Genomic DNA, 18,654 nt, shown 5'->3' with positions numbered 1-18,654 from the left:
GTTCATAGTTCATTTGGTTCTACAAGGTGATCAACCAAAAGTACTGGATAGAATTTTAGTAGTACCTATTTTATTGTGCAGTTCCTGTATTTTACTAATGAGTTCAAAGTAAATATTTTCTTTTCTCTCTTCTGCTACTGCCAAAATTTTCAGAGACTAACAAAATCTGAATTTTATTTGCTCCTAGTTACAACAACAGCCAAGTTTAGCGTTGGAAATTACAAACATTACTTAATCTGAAGAGATAGCAGTAGAACTTCCCAGGCATTTTTCTCATTAGAATGCTACTCTCCAGATATAGAGTAAGTGTCATGAATGAGACTATGTCCACAGACTCAGCAGAATTGTATCAAAATTACAGTGACCAACTTTTCTTTGGAGGTCCTCTAAAGTGGCACTATTAGCATGGCTGAGAGTATCTCAAAGTCAACCTGCAAACAGAAGCTTTTCATATACCAAATACAGTGCCCTCTTCCCGGTAGATATTCTATAAATTGTAGAGCACAATATCCCTTCCCTTAATCTCTCCCCAAAAGCCTTAACTAGTAAACATTTTAATCTCATTTTTAAGAATGAAAGAAAAATAATAGTAATTACCATTTGGCCCCAGTTAGTCACTATGAAAGAAGATAGAACTGACTACCCAGGCTGGTCACAGAAGCTCAGTGGTGAAACCATTTCTGCATTGGTCTGAATGCCCCCAACTTAGTCTCCCTTAAGCATCAGACACCATCCCTCTTTGCAGAAGTGCAACTATTAGAGTTGAGGAAGGGTTGAGTGGTCTGGGCTCTGCACCACATCATGCACTGCCCGTTCGAATGACCATCTGAACAGCGCGAGGACCACTGAATGCCTCTGCGAGTGGTTCTCACTGTGTAAGCACAGTCAGAGGGGAAACAGGAGAGTGACACAAAGTCTAAAAAACATAAACCGCAATATGCTGGGCTGCTACAATCACTCTCTTCTAATCCAGTAATGTCCTAAACCAGTTTAATGGAAGGTCCTTTTTCAGGGGTTCACAGGTTATTTTTCCGAAAGGAATGAAAAATGCTGCAAGATTATCTTCCTACCTATTATAGGAATAGGTAGGAATTATAATTCCTACCTTCATTTATTTAATGTTACTAAATAATAATGTACAGTCAACTCTGATGTCATACTAAGACAATATTTTTGTGTAAATCTAACATATTCATTACACTCACAAGCCACAAATATTGTATCACAAATTTACATGTAATACATAGTTCCCCCCCACCCCCAAAAGAACCCCATTCCTTTAAAAGTGACAAAGCATTTAGGCATATTTCTGAGCTACATTCAGATAAGATTACCAACAAGTGATAGGTGATAATTTTCAAGGAAGAAAATTATCAAACATAATCGAATCAGTTTACTATTTGTGACAGAAATTAAGTAATCCATACTTGATGCATTTCGTAGTACCATAAAAGCTTTTCAATAATGGTACATGCGAAAATAAATGTATATCTAATTTTTTTCTTCTGGTATACATAGAAATTAGAAGGACTATAATGGTAATTAAAAATGTAATGTAACTTTAAAAACTTGATTTCAGAATGTCCAGTAGAAAGCCACTATTAAAGCATAATATGACAGTAATGAAAATATCTACAGTCCATTAAATTCAAAACATCATCCTTACATTTTCCACATTAAAGGTCAACAACTCATCTATGTTACCATAATTTATTTTGTAATTTATTTCAATTTAATACTTTCAAGATTAACTTGTCTAAAACTTCCCTTTAATATTTTAGATCTCAAACTTATTCCCAGGTTTCTGAAAATATTGATATTTTCTCCCCCTTGATGTATAGAAGGAGTTGTTTTAAAAAAAATACATGTGAAATGTGAGTGGGCATTTAGTTATACACTATCTTAGTTTAAATTAGAAGGGTACGGAGGGAAAAATACAAAAAGCTAACTATCATGCAGACTCTTTAGTTCATGGTGTATTCTCTTTTTTCCTTTCTAATGAACAAGAGGAAAATAAATCTTTGGAATTCCAAGGATGATTCTGAGGTGTAACCTCCATCAGATCATCTAGATACACAACTGTCTGACATTATAATAAAGGCAGTAAATAATGTTGTTCCAAAGACCAGCTGAAAAGCTGGAGTTTTCGTCAGTGACAGTGACGGAAGCTCATGATTTGGACACTATAGTTGAAACCTCAAAGACTTATGCACTGAGCAACAGTGACGATACTGTATAATCAACTAGGAGTACAGCAAAACACCACCACCAAAAAAAAAGTGCTTTCAGCTCATAAAAGAAATTATTATCATGAGGAAAGAGAAGTGACTGCTGGATTTAAAAGGCAATCAGGGAGAATTTTTTAAACTAAATATAAAGAATCACCACCTTACCCCAGAAGATGTTAAAACCACAGAGAAAACTGTCTAAGGGAAATAAAATAAGCTCACAGATGAAAAATCATTTACAGGATACATTTTAGGATGTACACTTTGCTAAATGATCCATAAAATTAGAAAAACGGATTCACTGTAGAGGTGCATTATCTGAAGAGGACACAGTGTCCAGAAATTCTGTTGCTGCTTTCATCACGATCAATGTGAGGTTTGCATTAGTAAGGATGCGAAGTTATTTAAAGAAGGAGAAGGCAAAAAAAAAAGCTACAGAACTAGTATCAAGTCAAGAAGCAAAAGGCAGTGTCAACAATGTTCATTTCCCAATGTGATGGGGAATTATTAAAATATAATAAAGTACCATTTTATCCTTCAGCTAATATATAAAAATTTAAAACCTCAGTATGCTTGAAAAAAGGCTTTTTCTACAAATGAGGTGCTTTCTCAATACCATTCAATAGCTGTTGTTGAAATTTGGCTCGTGAAAAAGCTGCAGTTATATTTTTCATATACCTCTATGCATGTAAGTTAATTATGCAATGTTTTGCCACTGTTTTGTTTCATGTGCACTTGCGTCAACAGTTTGTAACACTGGTTCTTTACTTTTATGCTTCAGTACACCTGATGTAAATATTATTTTCCCATCAGTGACAGTGACTCGTTAAGCAATCATGAAATCTTTTGTAGGAGACAATGTTAAGTGTTAGAACCTCTCTCCAGTGGGAAGTTTTTAAAAAAAATTTTTTATTTTATATTTCAGTATAGTTGATTAACAATGTGTTAGTTTCAGCTATACAGCAAAGTGATTCAGTTATACATATACATATATTCATTCTTTTTCAGATTCTTTTCTCATATAGGTTATCACAGAATATTGAGTAGAGTTCCCTGTGCTATACAGTTGGTCCTTGTTGGTTACCTATCTTATATATGGTAGTGTGTGTATGTTAATCCCAAACACCTGATTTATCCCTCCCCACCACGTTTCCCGTTTGGTAACCATAAGTTTGTTTTCAATATCTGTAGGTCTGTTTCTGTTTTGTAAATAAGTTTATTTGTATCACTTTTTAAAATTAAATTCCACAGATGAATGATATTTGACTTTCTCTGTTTGACTTACTTCCCTTAGTATGATAATTTCTAGGTCCATTCATGTTGCTGCAAATGGCATTGTTTTGTTCTTTTTAATGGCTGAGTAATATCCCATTGTATATTATATATGTACCACATCTTCTTTATCCAGTCTTCTGTTGATGGACATTGAAGTGCTTCCATGTCTTGGCTATTGTAAACAGCATTGCAATGAACATTGGGATGCATGTATCCTTGTGAACCATGGTTTTCTGTAGATATATGCCCAGGAATGGTATTGCTGGATCATATGGTAGCTCTATTTTTAGTTTTTTAAGGAACCTCCATACTGTTCTATAGTGACTGTATCAAGTTACATTCCTACCAACAGTGCAAGAGGGTTCCCTTTTCTTCACACCCTCTCCAGCATTTACTGTTTGTAGACTTTTTGATGACAGCCATTCTGACTGGTGTGAGATGATATCTCATTGTAGTTTTGATTTGCATTTCTCCAATAATTAGCAATGTTGATCATCTTTTCATGTGCCTCTTGGCCATCTGTATGTCTTCTTTGGAGAAATGTCTATTTAGGTCTTCTGCCCGTTTTTTGACTGAGTTATTTGTTTTTCTGATATTGAGCTGCATGGGCTGTTTGTAGATTTTGGAGAATAACCCCTTGTCAGTAGCATCATTTGCAAATGTTTTCTCCCATTTTGTGGGCTGCCTTTTTGTTTTGTTTATGGTTTCCTTTGCTGTGCAAAAGCTTTTGAGTTTAGTTAGGTCCCATTTGTTTATTTTTGTTTCTATTTCCATTACTCTAGGACATGGATCCAAAAAGATATTGCTGTGAATTATGTCAAAGTGTGTTCTGCCTATGTTTTCCTCTAAGAGTTTTACAGTGTCCAGTCTTACACTTAGATATTTAATCCATTTGAGTTTATTTTTGTATATGGTGTTAGAGAATGTTCTAATTTCATTCTTTTACAGATAGCTGTACAGTTTTTCCAGTGCCATTTACTGAAGAGACTGTCTTTTCTCCACTGTATAGTCTTGTCTCCTTTGTCTGGAGATAAGGACTTTGTCTGGACTTTCTGTCCTGTTCCATTGATCTATATCTCTGTTTTTGTGCCAGTACCATACTGTTTTGATGACTGTAGCTTTGTTGTATTGTCTGAAGTCAGGGAGCCTGATCCTTCCAGCTCCATTTTTCTTTCTGAAGATTGCTTTGGCTATTCGGGGTCTTTTGTGTGTCCATACAAATTTTTAAATATTTTGTTCTAGTTCTGTGAAAAATGTCATTGGTAATTCAATAGGGATTGCATTGAATCTGTAGATTGCCTTGGGTAGTATAGTCATTGTGACAATATTGATTATACCAATCCAAGAACATGGTATATCTTTCCATCTGTTTGGGTCATCTTCAATTTCTTTCATCAGCATCTTATAATTTTCAGAGTTACAGAACCTTTGCCTCCTTAGGTAGGTTTATTCCTAGGTATTTTATTCTTTTTGATGTGATGGTAAACGGGATTGTTTCTTTAATTTCTTATTCTGATCTTTCATTGTTAGTGTATAGAAATTCAAGAGATTTCTGTGCGTTAATTTTGTCTCCTGCAACTTTACCAACTTCATTGATGAGCTCTAGTAGTTTTCTGGTAGCATCTTAAGGATTTTCTATGTATACTATCATGTCATCTGCAAAGAGTAACGGGTTTACTTCTTCTTTTCCAATTTGGATTCCTTCTGTTTCTTTTTCTTCTCTAATTGCTGTGTCTAGGATTCCAAAACTATGTTGAATAAAAGTGGTGAGAGTGGACATCCTTGTCTTGTTCCTGATCTTAGAGGAAATGCTTTCAGCTTTTCACCATTGAGTATGATGTTAGCTGTAGGTTTGTCATATATGGCCTATATTATGTTGAGGTAGGTTCCCTCTATGCCCACTTTCTGGAGAGTTTTTATCATAAATGGGTGTTGAATTTTGTTAAAAGCTTTTTCTGCATCTATTGAGATGATCATGTGGCTTTTATTCTTCAATTTTTTGTGCACCATGCTGATTGATTTGCAGATATTGAAGAATCCTTGCATCCCTGGGATCAATCCCACTTGATTATGGTGTATGATCCTTTTAATGTATTGTTGGATATAGCTTTGCAGTGTTTTGTTGAGTATTTTTGCACTGATGTTCATCAGTGATACTGGTCTCTAATTTTCTTCTTTTGGCGGTATCTTTGTCTGGTTTTGGTGTCATGGTGATGGTGGCCTTTAGAATGAGTTTAGGAATGTTCCTTCCTCTGCAATTTTTGGGAATAGTTTCAGAAGGATAGGTGTTAAGTCTTCTCTAAATGTTTGATAGAATTTACCTGTGAAGCCATCTGGTCCTGGACTTTTGTTTGTTGGGAGTTTTAAAATCACAGTTTGTATTTCAATACTTGTGATTGGTCTGTTCATATTTTCTATTTCTTCCTATTTCAGTATTGGGAGATTGTATCTTTCTAAGAATTTGTTCATTTCTTCTAGGTTGTCCATTTTATTGGCATATAGTTGCTTGTAGTAGTTCCATATGATCCCTTTATTTCTGTGGTGTTTGTTGTAACTTCTCCTTTTTTATTTCTAATTTTGTTGATTTGAGCTCTCTCTTTTTTTTTCTTGATGAGTCTGGCTAAAGGTTTTTCAATTTTGTTTATCTTTTCAGAGAACCTCTTTTAGTTTCATTGATCTTTTGTATTGTTTTCTTCAACTCTATTTCATTTATTTCTGCTCTGACCTTTATGATTTCTTTCCTTCTACTAACTTTAGGTTTTGTTTGTTCTTCCTTCTCTAGTTGCTTTAGGTGTAGGTTAGGTTGTTTATTTGAGCTTTTTCTTGTTTCCTGTGGTAAGAATATATTGCTATACACTTCCCTCTTAGAACTGCTTTTGCTATGTCCCATAGGTTTTGGATCATTGTGCATTAGTTTTCATTTGTCTCTAGGTATTTTTGACTTCCTCTTTGATTTCTTTAGTGATCCATTGGTTGTTTAGTAGCATATTGTTTAGCCTCCCTATATTTGTGTTTTTTACAGTTTTTTTCTTGTAGTTAATTTCTAATCTCATAGTGCTGTGGTTGGAAAAGATCCTTGATATGATTTCCATTTTCTTAAATTTACCGAGGCTCGCTTTGTGGCCTAGCATGTGATCAATCCTTGAGAATGTTCCATTTGCACTTGAGAAGAATGTGTATTCTGCTGCTTTTGGGTGGACTGCTCTATAAATATCAATTAAGTCCATCTGGTCTAATGTGTCATTTAAGGCCTGTGTTTCCTTATTGATTTTCTGCCTGGATGATCTGTCCATTGATGAAAGTGGGGTCTTAAAGCCCCCCACTATTATTGTGTTGCTGTTGATTTCTCCTTTTATGGCTGTTAGTTCATTGGGAAGTTGAGAAGGGATGGTGGAGTTTAACACATTCTTCAGGGGATTCTGACACAACCCCCAGGGGTTATAAACCCCTTCCCATTTTGAAAATCAGTAATCTTTGAACAAAAAAAAGAATTTATATTTTTACTTCATGCCAGGCTAACAAGCTTCTAGAACATGGTGTGTATAGGCTAGATTCACCAAGGGCATTTATGATCCCACATTTGGTAGGGCTTGCACTTTGACTGATACCTATATCTATATCATTGATATCTATATATTTTTTTCTTGTAGCAATGAAGTAGTTATGCCTATCCACCACTTGGTTGTGATCACTAGCATAAGGAGGCCGTCTGGGAATAAGGGTCTAGTCAGGCCATGGGATAGAAAAGTTTCACTTTAACATATTTGCTCAGCAATTCTAACCAAAGCTAATAAACCATAAATGAAAGCCATATGTTGACAGTAGTATTAATGGCAGACTCAGGTCCAAGTAAATAATCTAGACCTTTCACTCACATGTTTGGCTGTCGGGAAGGTGGAAGGAAGAGGTCAGGCCAAGGTTTGGCTGTGACCACATTCACTAGCATCTGAAACAATTAGCTTTAGTAGCCACACAAGTGCTGCATGGTTATCTTTCTATCCCAAAGAGGGAAAAACTATGTGACAAAGCAACCTCCTTAAAGGTAGGCATCATCATCCTGCCAGTGGATGCTGTGGTAGGTCCCATCTCCCTATTCAGGATCAAGGTATTACTTTCCCCAGGGGCCAGTAGTGTTGGCTGCAGATGGCTTACAGCTTACAGCTAAGCCCCAGGAATGATCCTTGGCCTAAGATCGTCTCCCCTCCTGGAGGGAGGGGAGGGACAGCCTGCACACAACACATGGCCAGTAGGAGAGTGAAGCAAGTGAGGAATAGGCCTCAGTGCTAGATTTAAGGGAGTATCAAAAAACTCAAATCAAGATAAATAATATTTTAATGCACTATTTTTAAAAATCAAAAATGCAAATAGTTCATAATGCTCAAAATATCACAATTTTAAATAAAAACAATATCAGTAATGACCGATTCATCCTTTTGCTTGAGGATCATTTGTGACCCTGCACAGCACTCTTACTTATACTGTCTTTACTCCATATGTTCAGTATTTTGTTCATTGTGGAATTTTGCATTAACTTAGATTTTTAAAAATAGTGCAATAAAATATCATTTATCTTGGTTACAGAGTTTTTGGCACCCCTAAATTTTGTCCTTGAGGCAAGTGCCTCCCTCTCCTCACCCTTGTCCCAGCCATGGCAGGTGGTAACAATGCCTGGCTCGTTTGCCCTACAGGGAGACAATGCTGAAGGGTCATCCCAGCAACAGAGTTCCTGTGGGACCAGCGGGAGGCTGTCTTATGACTTCATCCCAGTCCAATCCTGCTTCCCTCACTCCCTTACCAGTGTTACTCCCAAGAGCACTCATGTGGGCAAGTCTCTGTCTTGAGTCTGTTTCTCCTAAAACATCTCATAAAAGAGGTGACAATTGAAGCTCAGAGAGGCCAAGGGGCTTGCCCAAGTTCTCAGAGTTCCTAGGTGGTGGAGATGAAAACCCAGGTTAGTCTAACTGAAAGCCAGTGCTCCTCATTGTAAAACCCTATAGTCCAGGGCCAGGATTTGGGACTATAGTCAAGTAAGCCAAGGTCAAACCCAGACACCAACAATCCCCATGCACTCCTCTGACTGAAATTCCTAAGCATGGACTAGAAATCAGTCTTTCTGATTTCCAGGAAGTAAAGCCTCCAATTATGTCAGACCATGTGGCTGACAGAGAAATCCAACCCCCACTCTGCCAAGATATCAATATCCTAATCCTCAGAACCTATGAATGTGTTAACTTACATGGCAGAAGGGACTTTGCAGACATGATCAAGTTAAGGACCTTGAGATGCAGAGATTATATTGTATTTCCAGGTGGACCCAATATAATCACAAGGGTCCTTATTAGGGAAAGAGGGAGACAGGAAATTCAGAGGAGATGTGATGATGGAAGCAGAGGTCAGTCATGTGACCATGGGCCAAAGAATGCATACAGCCTCTAGAAGCTGGGAGCATCGAGGAACAAATTCTCCCCTAGAGCCTCCAGAAGAAGCACAGCTCTACTGCCACCTTGATTTTCTCCCCGTATATGAGACCCATTTTAGACTTCTGGAAGCCAGAAGTCTAAGAAAATAAATTTGTGTTGTTTCAAGCCACTCAGTTTGTGATGATTTGTTACTACAGCAATAGGAAACTAATACTCCTAAGGCAGGGCTTTTTCCCTGACATCACGGCATCACTCACATCACTGTGAGTTGTCATGGATCCCTAACAGAAATCAGACAGAACCACCAGAGGAATTTGACAATGTCTTCTCAGTTGCATTATATTTGTTAAATTAAAAAAAAAGTAACTTGGATGTGTGGAAGGATTGATGATCTGTTCTGACTCCAGATGGTCCTGTTCTGCTGATGACAGATAGAAGTCCAGGTCAGGCAACGCGCATCTATCTACATGAAAGAAGGAGGGAAATGATTGATGTAGGAAGGCCAGCATGACACAGGAACTCTTCAAAGCACACTTTTTACTTTTCTGACTCTTTAGTAATATCTTTTGAATTGTAGATATTCCATTCCTGTTACAATTTTAATTCAGAACCAACTGTTCTGTTCTTCTTTCCTAACTTCACTCAACGAGTTGGGATTTTAAGCTGCTACTTGAGCAAAAGTAGACATTTTTTTGTTGTTCACGTCATTGATTAGATTTGGGGTCTGATGTGCCATCAAGGTTTAGTATTTTAAAAATCTGAATATTGAAGAGATTTTCTTTTTTAGATTAGTTATATGAAAGAGGACAAAATACTTTGGCTAGAAGCCAGAACAAGAGAATTTGGGGCATCAAGAAAATATCTTGAACAGAAACAGAAAAAAGCACAGGGCTTCACTCCAGGCAAGGAAGAGGTTCTAGGATGGGGACAGACAAGAAGAAGAGAGAGGAAAACACCATGTATAAATGAGTAGGGGGGTGAGGGAGAAGGGGCAATGGGTGGTGGCTATAACTATGCAGATGGGACCTTGGGCAACCTTGCAATATTCTTGCCCAAGTGTGTGCTGGCAAGATATGGTCCTACTCATAGGAGCAGAGATATCACTGTCTCTGCTCACTGAGCAGACCAGCCTTAAGTTTTATCCAAAAGAGCATCCCCTGCTCCTGGGGCTCAGTTAGCTGTACTTGCCTTCTGCTTCTCCTGAAGATTTCACTCCATCAGCTAACATCTTGTTTGGGTCCTTCCTGAAAAAATGATTCCTATCCATTTCCTTAAATTTTGCTTGGTTTCTAACTTACCCTCACTTCACAATGCCCCAGGACACATGTAAGCTCAAGAAACAGAAGGCAGGTAATGATGAAGTCTTTGGATTGTTCGTGTTAGCAATGTGTCTGGGCTTTCCCTGTCTACCAGTGGCACGGCACATTTTGAGTTAGCTGCAGCTATATGTTTGTTTTGGATAAACTGTGTGCAAGAGAGGTGATTTGGAGTTGGGGTTAAGAGCACAGGCTCTGGAGCCAGGCTGCCTTGGTCTTAACCCCAGTTCCATCCATTCCTACCTCTGTGGCCTTGGCTGAGTTACTTGCCCTCTCCTGACTCAGTTTCCTCAACTTCAAAATAGAGATCATAGCACCTACCTCACAGGGTTGTTTTGAGGATTAAAATGGTTAATACATGTAAATCTCTTAGAATAGTATACAGTTAGTACTACCCAAGTTGGACATTCTTAAAAAAAAAAAAAGAAATAGAAGGCAGGTAGGGGGAGAGAAGGGGGAGTCCTAGACACTTAATGGGATGGCATAACAAGGCATCCTACAGCACTTTATGGATCCAGCCTGATTTATTCCCCTCCCAGCATCTCCCTCTCTTTCAATGAGCTGGGATAATGGTTAATGGCTTCCTTTTACCTGATAATAATGTGTAAATTTAAGAGTCAACTTGCACAGAGGAAGGAATATAAAGGTCAAAAGTCTTGTTATATTATCAACATACTTTTTGAAATAGCTTACTAATCAATTTGGAGAAACACGGGTCTTTATGGAGCCTTTCTCCCTGATTTGGAAAAGTACTGGCCTAGGCAGTTACCAAGTTGTTGAGACTCTTGACAATACAGACTCCACTAATCTCCTGGTTAAACTGAAGTAGTACAGCCCTTTACATGTCCGGGTTTGGGTTTTTTAGACATCTGGTAGAAAGAAAACAGGTGGAAGAATGATTTTGAACGAATAATTTACCACATTGAAAATTATTTTATTAATGAAATTTATTTTCTCCATTTTTTAACTGAAATTTGTGCTTTTTTTGTGTAGTTGGTCAGCTATGCTAGTGCCTGGGTACTTTAAAAAAAAAAAAATACTGGCTTAAGTACTTTGGAGGGAGAGGTGCAAAGGGATCAGATGACATGCTTGTAGAGGAGCCTGTGGGATTGTCTGCCCAGCAACTTTCCATAGAGGTAGATCTGAGCGACTTGTTTCACTGGGTGCCCACCCTCCTCCCCAGAGTGAGGTGGGGTCCGGGCTAAGGGACTGTATACTTGAGTCACTGCATATGGCTAAATTTGTAACACGAATGGGAGCAGTGAAATATCTGTGAGAGCTGAAGAACACGTCTGCTCAGTGAGGGTTCAACGTCGGGCACAGAATCGGTCTTCAGTGAGTATTTGTTGAATGACCTGACTTAGTAAATGGGTGAACAGATGAATACAGAAATGCCCAAAGCAGCAGACATTCCAGTCCCTGGTTCCAGTTGCTTCCTGCCTCTTAGCTTCCGTGCAGACCTTAGTAAGCCTCCATGATCCTTGGGTTTTTACACATAACTCAGGCCATCTTACGTTGGTTTCTGTTACTTGCAAATTATAGTCACTATTAATAATGAGGAGCTTGGAATTGACTTTGAGATAAACAAGAAAAAAAATCTATAGAACTTATTCTCTCTTTATATATATGAGTGTATATTTATGAGTGTGTATGCACGTCTGTGTAGTGTCATATGTGTAGGTATTATGCATATATACACATATATCCATATGAACTGGATAAATCAATCAATGTCCCTGAGCTCCATTCCTTATGTCTAAAATAAAGGGGTTAGACTAATGATCTGAATTAAGAGGTTATACTTTTAGGAATTATGTCAATGATTTGTTAGTAAATCACCAGAAGATATACCGTTGCCAGAAAAGAGAGTCCAAGATAGGCACTTTGGGAGTTCACATACTTTCCATGTTGTTTCATTGCTGAAAACAGTTTGGCAGATCTTTTGGAAGTGCATTCTCTGGTGGTTGCCTGTTATTTTAACTCTGCCCTTGGAAGGTGATCTCCAGTCTATGGTGACTCAGGGTGCTGGTAACACCAGTTTGGGTAAAATAGCAAAATTTAACTGTAAAGTAGCAGTGAGACTTTTCCCCGTGAATTGGCCCTGGAGGTAAACCATGAGGAGTGCCACGTCAGTATGGACAGAATATTGGTGGGAATGATGTACTAAATTGAAGTGTCCACAGGGTGAGTAACCAGCAGTTGGCATCCCCAAACTTGGCTGCCTTCTTTTTGATGGGACCTCAATATCCCTCACACGTAAAGCACAATGCTGGGTGTGGCCCAGGTGTTCAATAGTGACTGAACACTCACTGTGATTGATAAGCCAAGTTCATAACGTTAACCAGCTGTCATCAGTGTTTGAATCCTTATAAATGCCAACTGTTTTACATATTTTTTACATGTATTTTCTTATTTCACACTGTCAACAATCCTCTTTTTAGTCCCATTTTAAATGTTAGGAAATCGGGACTTAGAGAATGAAAGGAACTTTCCCCAAATCACATTGCTGATAAGTGGCAGAGAATGCTAAGCCAGCTTGTCTGACTCCAAAGCTCACTATGCTATACTGCCTCTCTCTTCTCAACCATATTTGGAGGCAAGTGAGAATGGCACAAAGCATTTTGCCTTATACCTGATTTAACTATCAATTATAGACTCTTCACAGACCAATATGGATCTGAATCGTAATGTGCTCCTGAATAGCACTGGCTGCCTAGCAAATAAGTTCAGGGGGTCATAAACCGTTCAAAAATTGTACATCAGTGTTTTTACAATGTGGAAATACATGGATTTCTAGCTGTTATTTTTGCTGTGTATTTTCAGAATGTCTGAAAGGGCAGCTTATCTTCTATAGCACTCATCTCCACGTGGCTCAGCTGTTCACATGGACTTTACTAGCATGTGTCATTGTTCTCCCTTTTCCTATATGCCCTAAGGTAGGGCACTTCTGCCACCCACTGAAGTTCACTTCTAAAAAACTAACAGCTTTGGGGGAATAGCAGAGGGGTTATTTATTTTTTCAAGTTAGTGTGGAGAAAAAGGAATAGAGCAGATTCTTCCCAGATGCCTGATTTCTAGTCAGCATGCTGCTTGAGTCCCTGATTGAACACACTTCAGCCATCCTGTGCCTAAGGAGAAAAATACTCCTGCCTCACGTCGCTATGGTAACTGATGCTCAGCAGGCAGTTGCAGTTTCATTTAACATAACTGGCTTTTAGAACTTGAGGGGAAAGTATGCTTTCATGTGAGAAAAGGGATGACGAGAGATTTAATTAATGTGTTTCAGCTTAACGTAGGGATACAGGTCACTTCCACTGTTTGACCGTAGCGTGTATAGCTCCATTTTATATCTGTATCAGATCTAAGGCATCAAAAGGTGGACCATTTCTCTCATCATGTGTGAAGTGCACAAAGTGGGCAGAAACGGAGAGACAGGGGTTGTGCTGAAGCCTTTGCAAAAGGTTTTTCACTTTATAAAACCATCTCGGCTTGAGAGTGTATGGGAGAATTGCTTCCTCTTCTCGCATCCACAAAGGAGGCCTGAGTGATGGGTTGCTAGGCAACCTCACACTGAAGACTGGGGCACTTTGAAATTAACATAGCTGACCTCCCCATCATCTCTGCAGCTCTGCTCTTCAAAAGCATTTTGTGAGGCCATAGGACTCAAGAAAATAGATATAAGATGTAAATACAAAAATAAAGAATAGGGGAAATAAATCTGAATTTTTCAACGACCAGGATTCACTCAATGAAAAAAGGCAGCAGTTTGAAAAAGCAGGTTGAGGGTAAAATGGTGTTAGTTGCTATAAACCAGAAACTAGTATTTTGAATAATCTAAGAAGAAAATTTCCCTATGTTTTTAGAGACGTTTATAACTGCCATGTAAACTATCACAGCAAGGGGTCTGAAAATACCTAAGGCCAAACAAAAATAAATCCATTTATGATCATATATATCTGCTACATATTTTTAAAAAAATCTTAACTCTCAATCCTCAGCACATGATGTTTCGCTTAAGCTGCAGAGTTTCCGACTCTTTTTCTTGCTACTGCATCATTAATATGATACTGGTTGGTGTGGGAAGGGATGGTATTTATTTTGCAAGTAGATGAATATTTGGAAGGAAACTGCAAAGCTGGTCTATGGAGCAGACACACCCTCCTGTCATCAATAAATTATTTAGTTGGATTTTAAAAATATCTCATACCACTGGGAAAGGCTTATGGTAACATTTTAAAATATGCTGTTAAATTTGTAAACATCAAAATCAATCAAAATTGGTGGTACTGGGAAAAGTGGGAGACAAATCCTGAGTTCTTTTTGGTAGGTTTTTTTTTGTTGTGAGCATCTGGGTGAAGCAATTTTGAAACTATTTTAGATGGATTATAAGACTGAAGAAATGAACAAATATGATGAAGTTGTTGGGACTCAGGGTCTCATTGTGGAAGAAGGGACATGGGAACACAAGAAAGAACCCTATGGTGATAAACTGGATTTGGAGGAATTGGTGTAGTTTTGTGATTTCTGAAACATGTTTCAGTATGTGTGTATTTACACCTGTGTATGCATGTATATGTGTGCACATATATATGTGTATATATGCATGTGAGTGCATATATACATGCATATGTTTTCTGTTTGCTGAAAGGGTTTAGAAACAATTCACCCTAGTGGCAGTGAGCACACTTTACACTAAGTTTTTGATCTCTAACACCTTTGCCCCACTAAAGGGAACCAGGGCTCCTCAGAGAAATGGCTGATTCCAGGGCTGGGACAGGGTAATTAGAAGTTGAACCTGGGATATTTTGTTATGCTAGGAATGTAGGAACATGCTAAAAAAAAAAAAAAAAAAAAAAGGAAAAGAGAGAAAGAAAAAGATAGGGGTAGTCACAAGGACACCAAAGGAGCCAACTTGAAGTGGTCCTGCTGGCCAAATCTGAAACCATTTGAGCACCAAAATAATTAAAGGCATTAATGAATTATGAACCAATGAAAAAATAGGAATTCATGAACACATATGATATTAAATAATAAATATGTAAAAAAAAGTAAAAAGAATAATAAATAAGCAAAGGAGGGGCTCTTGTTTATAGTAAAATGCTAAGGGCTGACTGGTTGGAACATGTAGAGAAAGTGGTGACGTTAGAATATCATCATTTATAATCATCATGGTGAATATTAGATCAGGCAGGAATCAGGCTAATCTAGGGGAAATTTTTTTTTTTTTCTTGCGGTACACGGGCCTCTCACTGCTGTGGCCTCTCCTGTTGCTGAGCACAGGCTCTGGATGCTCAGGCTCAGCGGCCATGGCTCACGGGCCCAGCCGTTCCGTGGCATGTGGGATCTTCCCGGACCAGGGCACGAACCCGTGTCCCCTGTATCGGCAGGCCAACTCTCAACCACTGTGCCACCAGGGAAGCCCTAGGGGAAATTTCTGAAGGAGCAGAATATTTGTAAGATCTTAAAGTGTCTCCTCATAGATTGGTTATTAGTTGCAAGGGAAAAAATAACAATTATATGGTAGAAAAGTTTGACATGTGTAATCAAAATTAATGTCTCCAATGAGGGCAGGTGGACATTGTGTTTCCAGATGTGATACCATGAGGACACCACATCACTTATATAGTATTATGGCCAGAAACACTCAACTCAGATTGAATCTTAAGGAAATATCAGGCAAACCCAAAACAAAGGAACACTCAAATTAAAAAAAAAAGGGGGGGGGCAGAGGACTGTATTTTCAAAAATAGCTATTTTATAAAAGACAGAGGAAGGCTGTGGAAATGCTCTGGGTTAAACAAGACTAAAGACATGACAAGTAAATGCAATACCCAATCCTAGAATGGAACCCAACTGGAGGGAAAAGATGCTGTAGAGGATATTATTGGATCAGTTGGCGGTAAATAGTGGCAGATTAAAAGTTTTGTATCTATGTTAAATTAACTGATGGTCATAACTGTACTGTCATTAAACTGGAGAATATCCCTATTCTCATGAAATACACCATGAAGTACTTTGGAGTACAGAGGCATGTATGATGTATGCAACTTACTCTCAGAATGTTCAGAAAAAACATTTTACATATAGGTGTGTATATGTGTGTGTGTATAAATGTATATACAAAATTTGTATATACAAAGAGAAGATGCAAATGAGGTAAAATACTAACAATATTTTAGTATGTATCTGGGTAAATGGCATGTGGGTGCTCTTTGTACTTTTCTTATTCACGAAACTTCTTTAAGTTTGAAATGATTTCTAAATGAAAAATCAACCAAAAATTTTGTGTGTGGAAAAAACCCAATTTTTATTGGAACTAAAGCAATGAATATTTACATTTTAAGAAATCTGTGGAAACAGCAGTAAGCTAACTCACACAAAAAAGATACTACACTTCATAAGAGACAGTAGAGTTACTTGTTCAGCACAGAGAACTGATATCAGGACCCAGACACATCTCATTGGTCACATTTCTTCTCCTGAAATCTGTGTGGTCTGTGCTCCATCATTTTAACTTTGCTCTTGGGTGTTCTCAATATCCTGGACTTTCCCCAATCCCCGTGTCCCCCTCAAATTATCCTCTGCAATTTGTGACAATGTGAAAAATTGGCTGGAAACTTGTCAAGAAAGTATATGTCAGGGAGTTTTCATTCATTGACTAGAGCAACTTCAAGTATTTAACTTAAATTGTTTGAAAAGAGCATTGTTGTAACTGCTTAGCATTTTAGCACACTTTTTCCTCCAGTGTTCTTTAAGCTTAGGGTGTTTTCCAAAAAAAGTTTAATCTCTACCTGTGAAACAGGACCTATTACTCATTATAAGTGAGGATACTACTGAATACTTCACAGCCCTGTTCTTAGTGTTTCAAGTTTTTGTTTTTGTTTTTTAAGGTTCTTACATCATTTACCCATTAAAAATAAAACTAGCCTGCCTCTGGCGGAAACTGAAATAGTAATTACTTTCTTAAAATACACTTGTTTTTTTAAAACAGAGTTTCTATTACATTGCCAAAAGAATTTGTTTGAAGAAAGATAAAAATAACATACACACTATTTGAAAACAGCCTCGTTTAAAGGTTGCCATAGATTCTAAGGTTATACCACTAGAAGGAAGACATTTAGAAGCTGCTCATTCCTCAGCTTTCCTCATTTATGGGATCAAATTGTTTTATGGGCAGCGTGGCAGATTCATTTACATGCACTGTAAGACAAATTGTAGAGTCAGGCATTTCTCTAGAAAACATCTGGTTCTTAAGAGTATTAAAAGGTGGGTAACACTTTTTTGCTCGTAACTATGATTTATGATGTTACAGTAACCCCCCTCTAATCTGGCAGGCAGACTTCCAGCAACCACAATCAGGAACCTGGAAGTAAGTGAAAATACTTCAGAGCTCAAGGAAAACAGACGCCCCCAAATTCCATGCATATGAAGGAGTGGTACTGCCTTTAGGTCAAAGTCCACTTCATTATAAAACTGATGGAGCAAATTAGCATAAGGGCTCCTAAGCCCACCTTTATATATCTAACACCTCTTTCTACAGTTACTTTGTTCCTTTACTCCCTTTACAGAAATCACACATCCCTCTCAACTCTAATTCTTCTAAACCATCCCCTGGACCCCTTTTCCTCCTCAGGCTTCCCCCTTTTCTCTTTCTTATACCTTCAGTATCTACTGACTTTTCCCCATAAATATTCCAAGATGCTCAAGTAGCTCCTGTCTTGAAAACCAGAAAACAAAAACCCTTTCATAAACCTCTGTAGCCATCACTCTATTGCTCCCTTACCCTCAGCCCTATAGCCAAACATTTTTCTCTTCTGTCTCTAATTCCTCACCTTTCATTCAAACTTTGTTCCAATTAGTAAGGGATCCTCTTCCTCCAAGGGGGTGCAGTTGCATTTGTGAGACCCAGAGTGCTAGCTTCTGCTCCTCTGCTACCCCCTCGGGTGGGTCAATCTGTCCAGGGCTCACACGACACAACTGCACGTTGTGGCCCTGTGTGATTTCGGGTATTTCCTCCGGCTTCTTATTAGTTACATTCGGTAGGATCATCATTAAAACTCGGTTACTAGTAACAGTGAACTCCTATTACTGTTGCTATTGCCATTCTCCTATTGCCATTTTCTGGCAGTCTTTTTCAATCTTCTACTTCCTGAATCTTTTTCTCTGACAACTGAAATAAACCAGATTACATTTTGTACAAACCATTAAAGTGTGGGTGTTAAGAGTTTTTCTATTCCTCTTTAAGAAAGCTATTCTTTTTTTTTTTTAAAAAAGGGAAAAACCCTTATTTTTAGTGTGTGTTCCTTGCAGTTAACTTGAAAAATGGCAAATTTTTCATCACTCAGATATAACTACTGTTAAAAATTGGGTTAGTTTCGTTTAGTTGTGTATCTTACATATACATCTATTTATATT

This window comes from Neophocaena asiaeorientalis, unplaced genomic scaffold (assembly GCF_003031525.2).
Source record: "Neophocaena asiaeorientalis asiaeorientalis breed wild unplaced genomic scaffold, Neophocaena_asiaeorientalis_V1.1 scaffold72, whole genome shotgun sequence".
Taxonomy (NCBI): domain Eukaryota; kingdom Metazoa; phylum Chordata; class Mammalia; order Artiodactyla; family Phocoenidae; genus Neophocaena; species Neophocaena asiaeorientalis.
The sequence above is the reverse complement of the archived record's forward strand: the minus strand, read 5'-3'. Positions refer to the sequence as shown.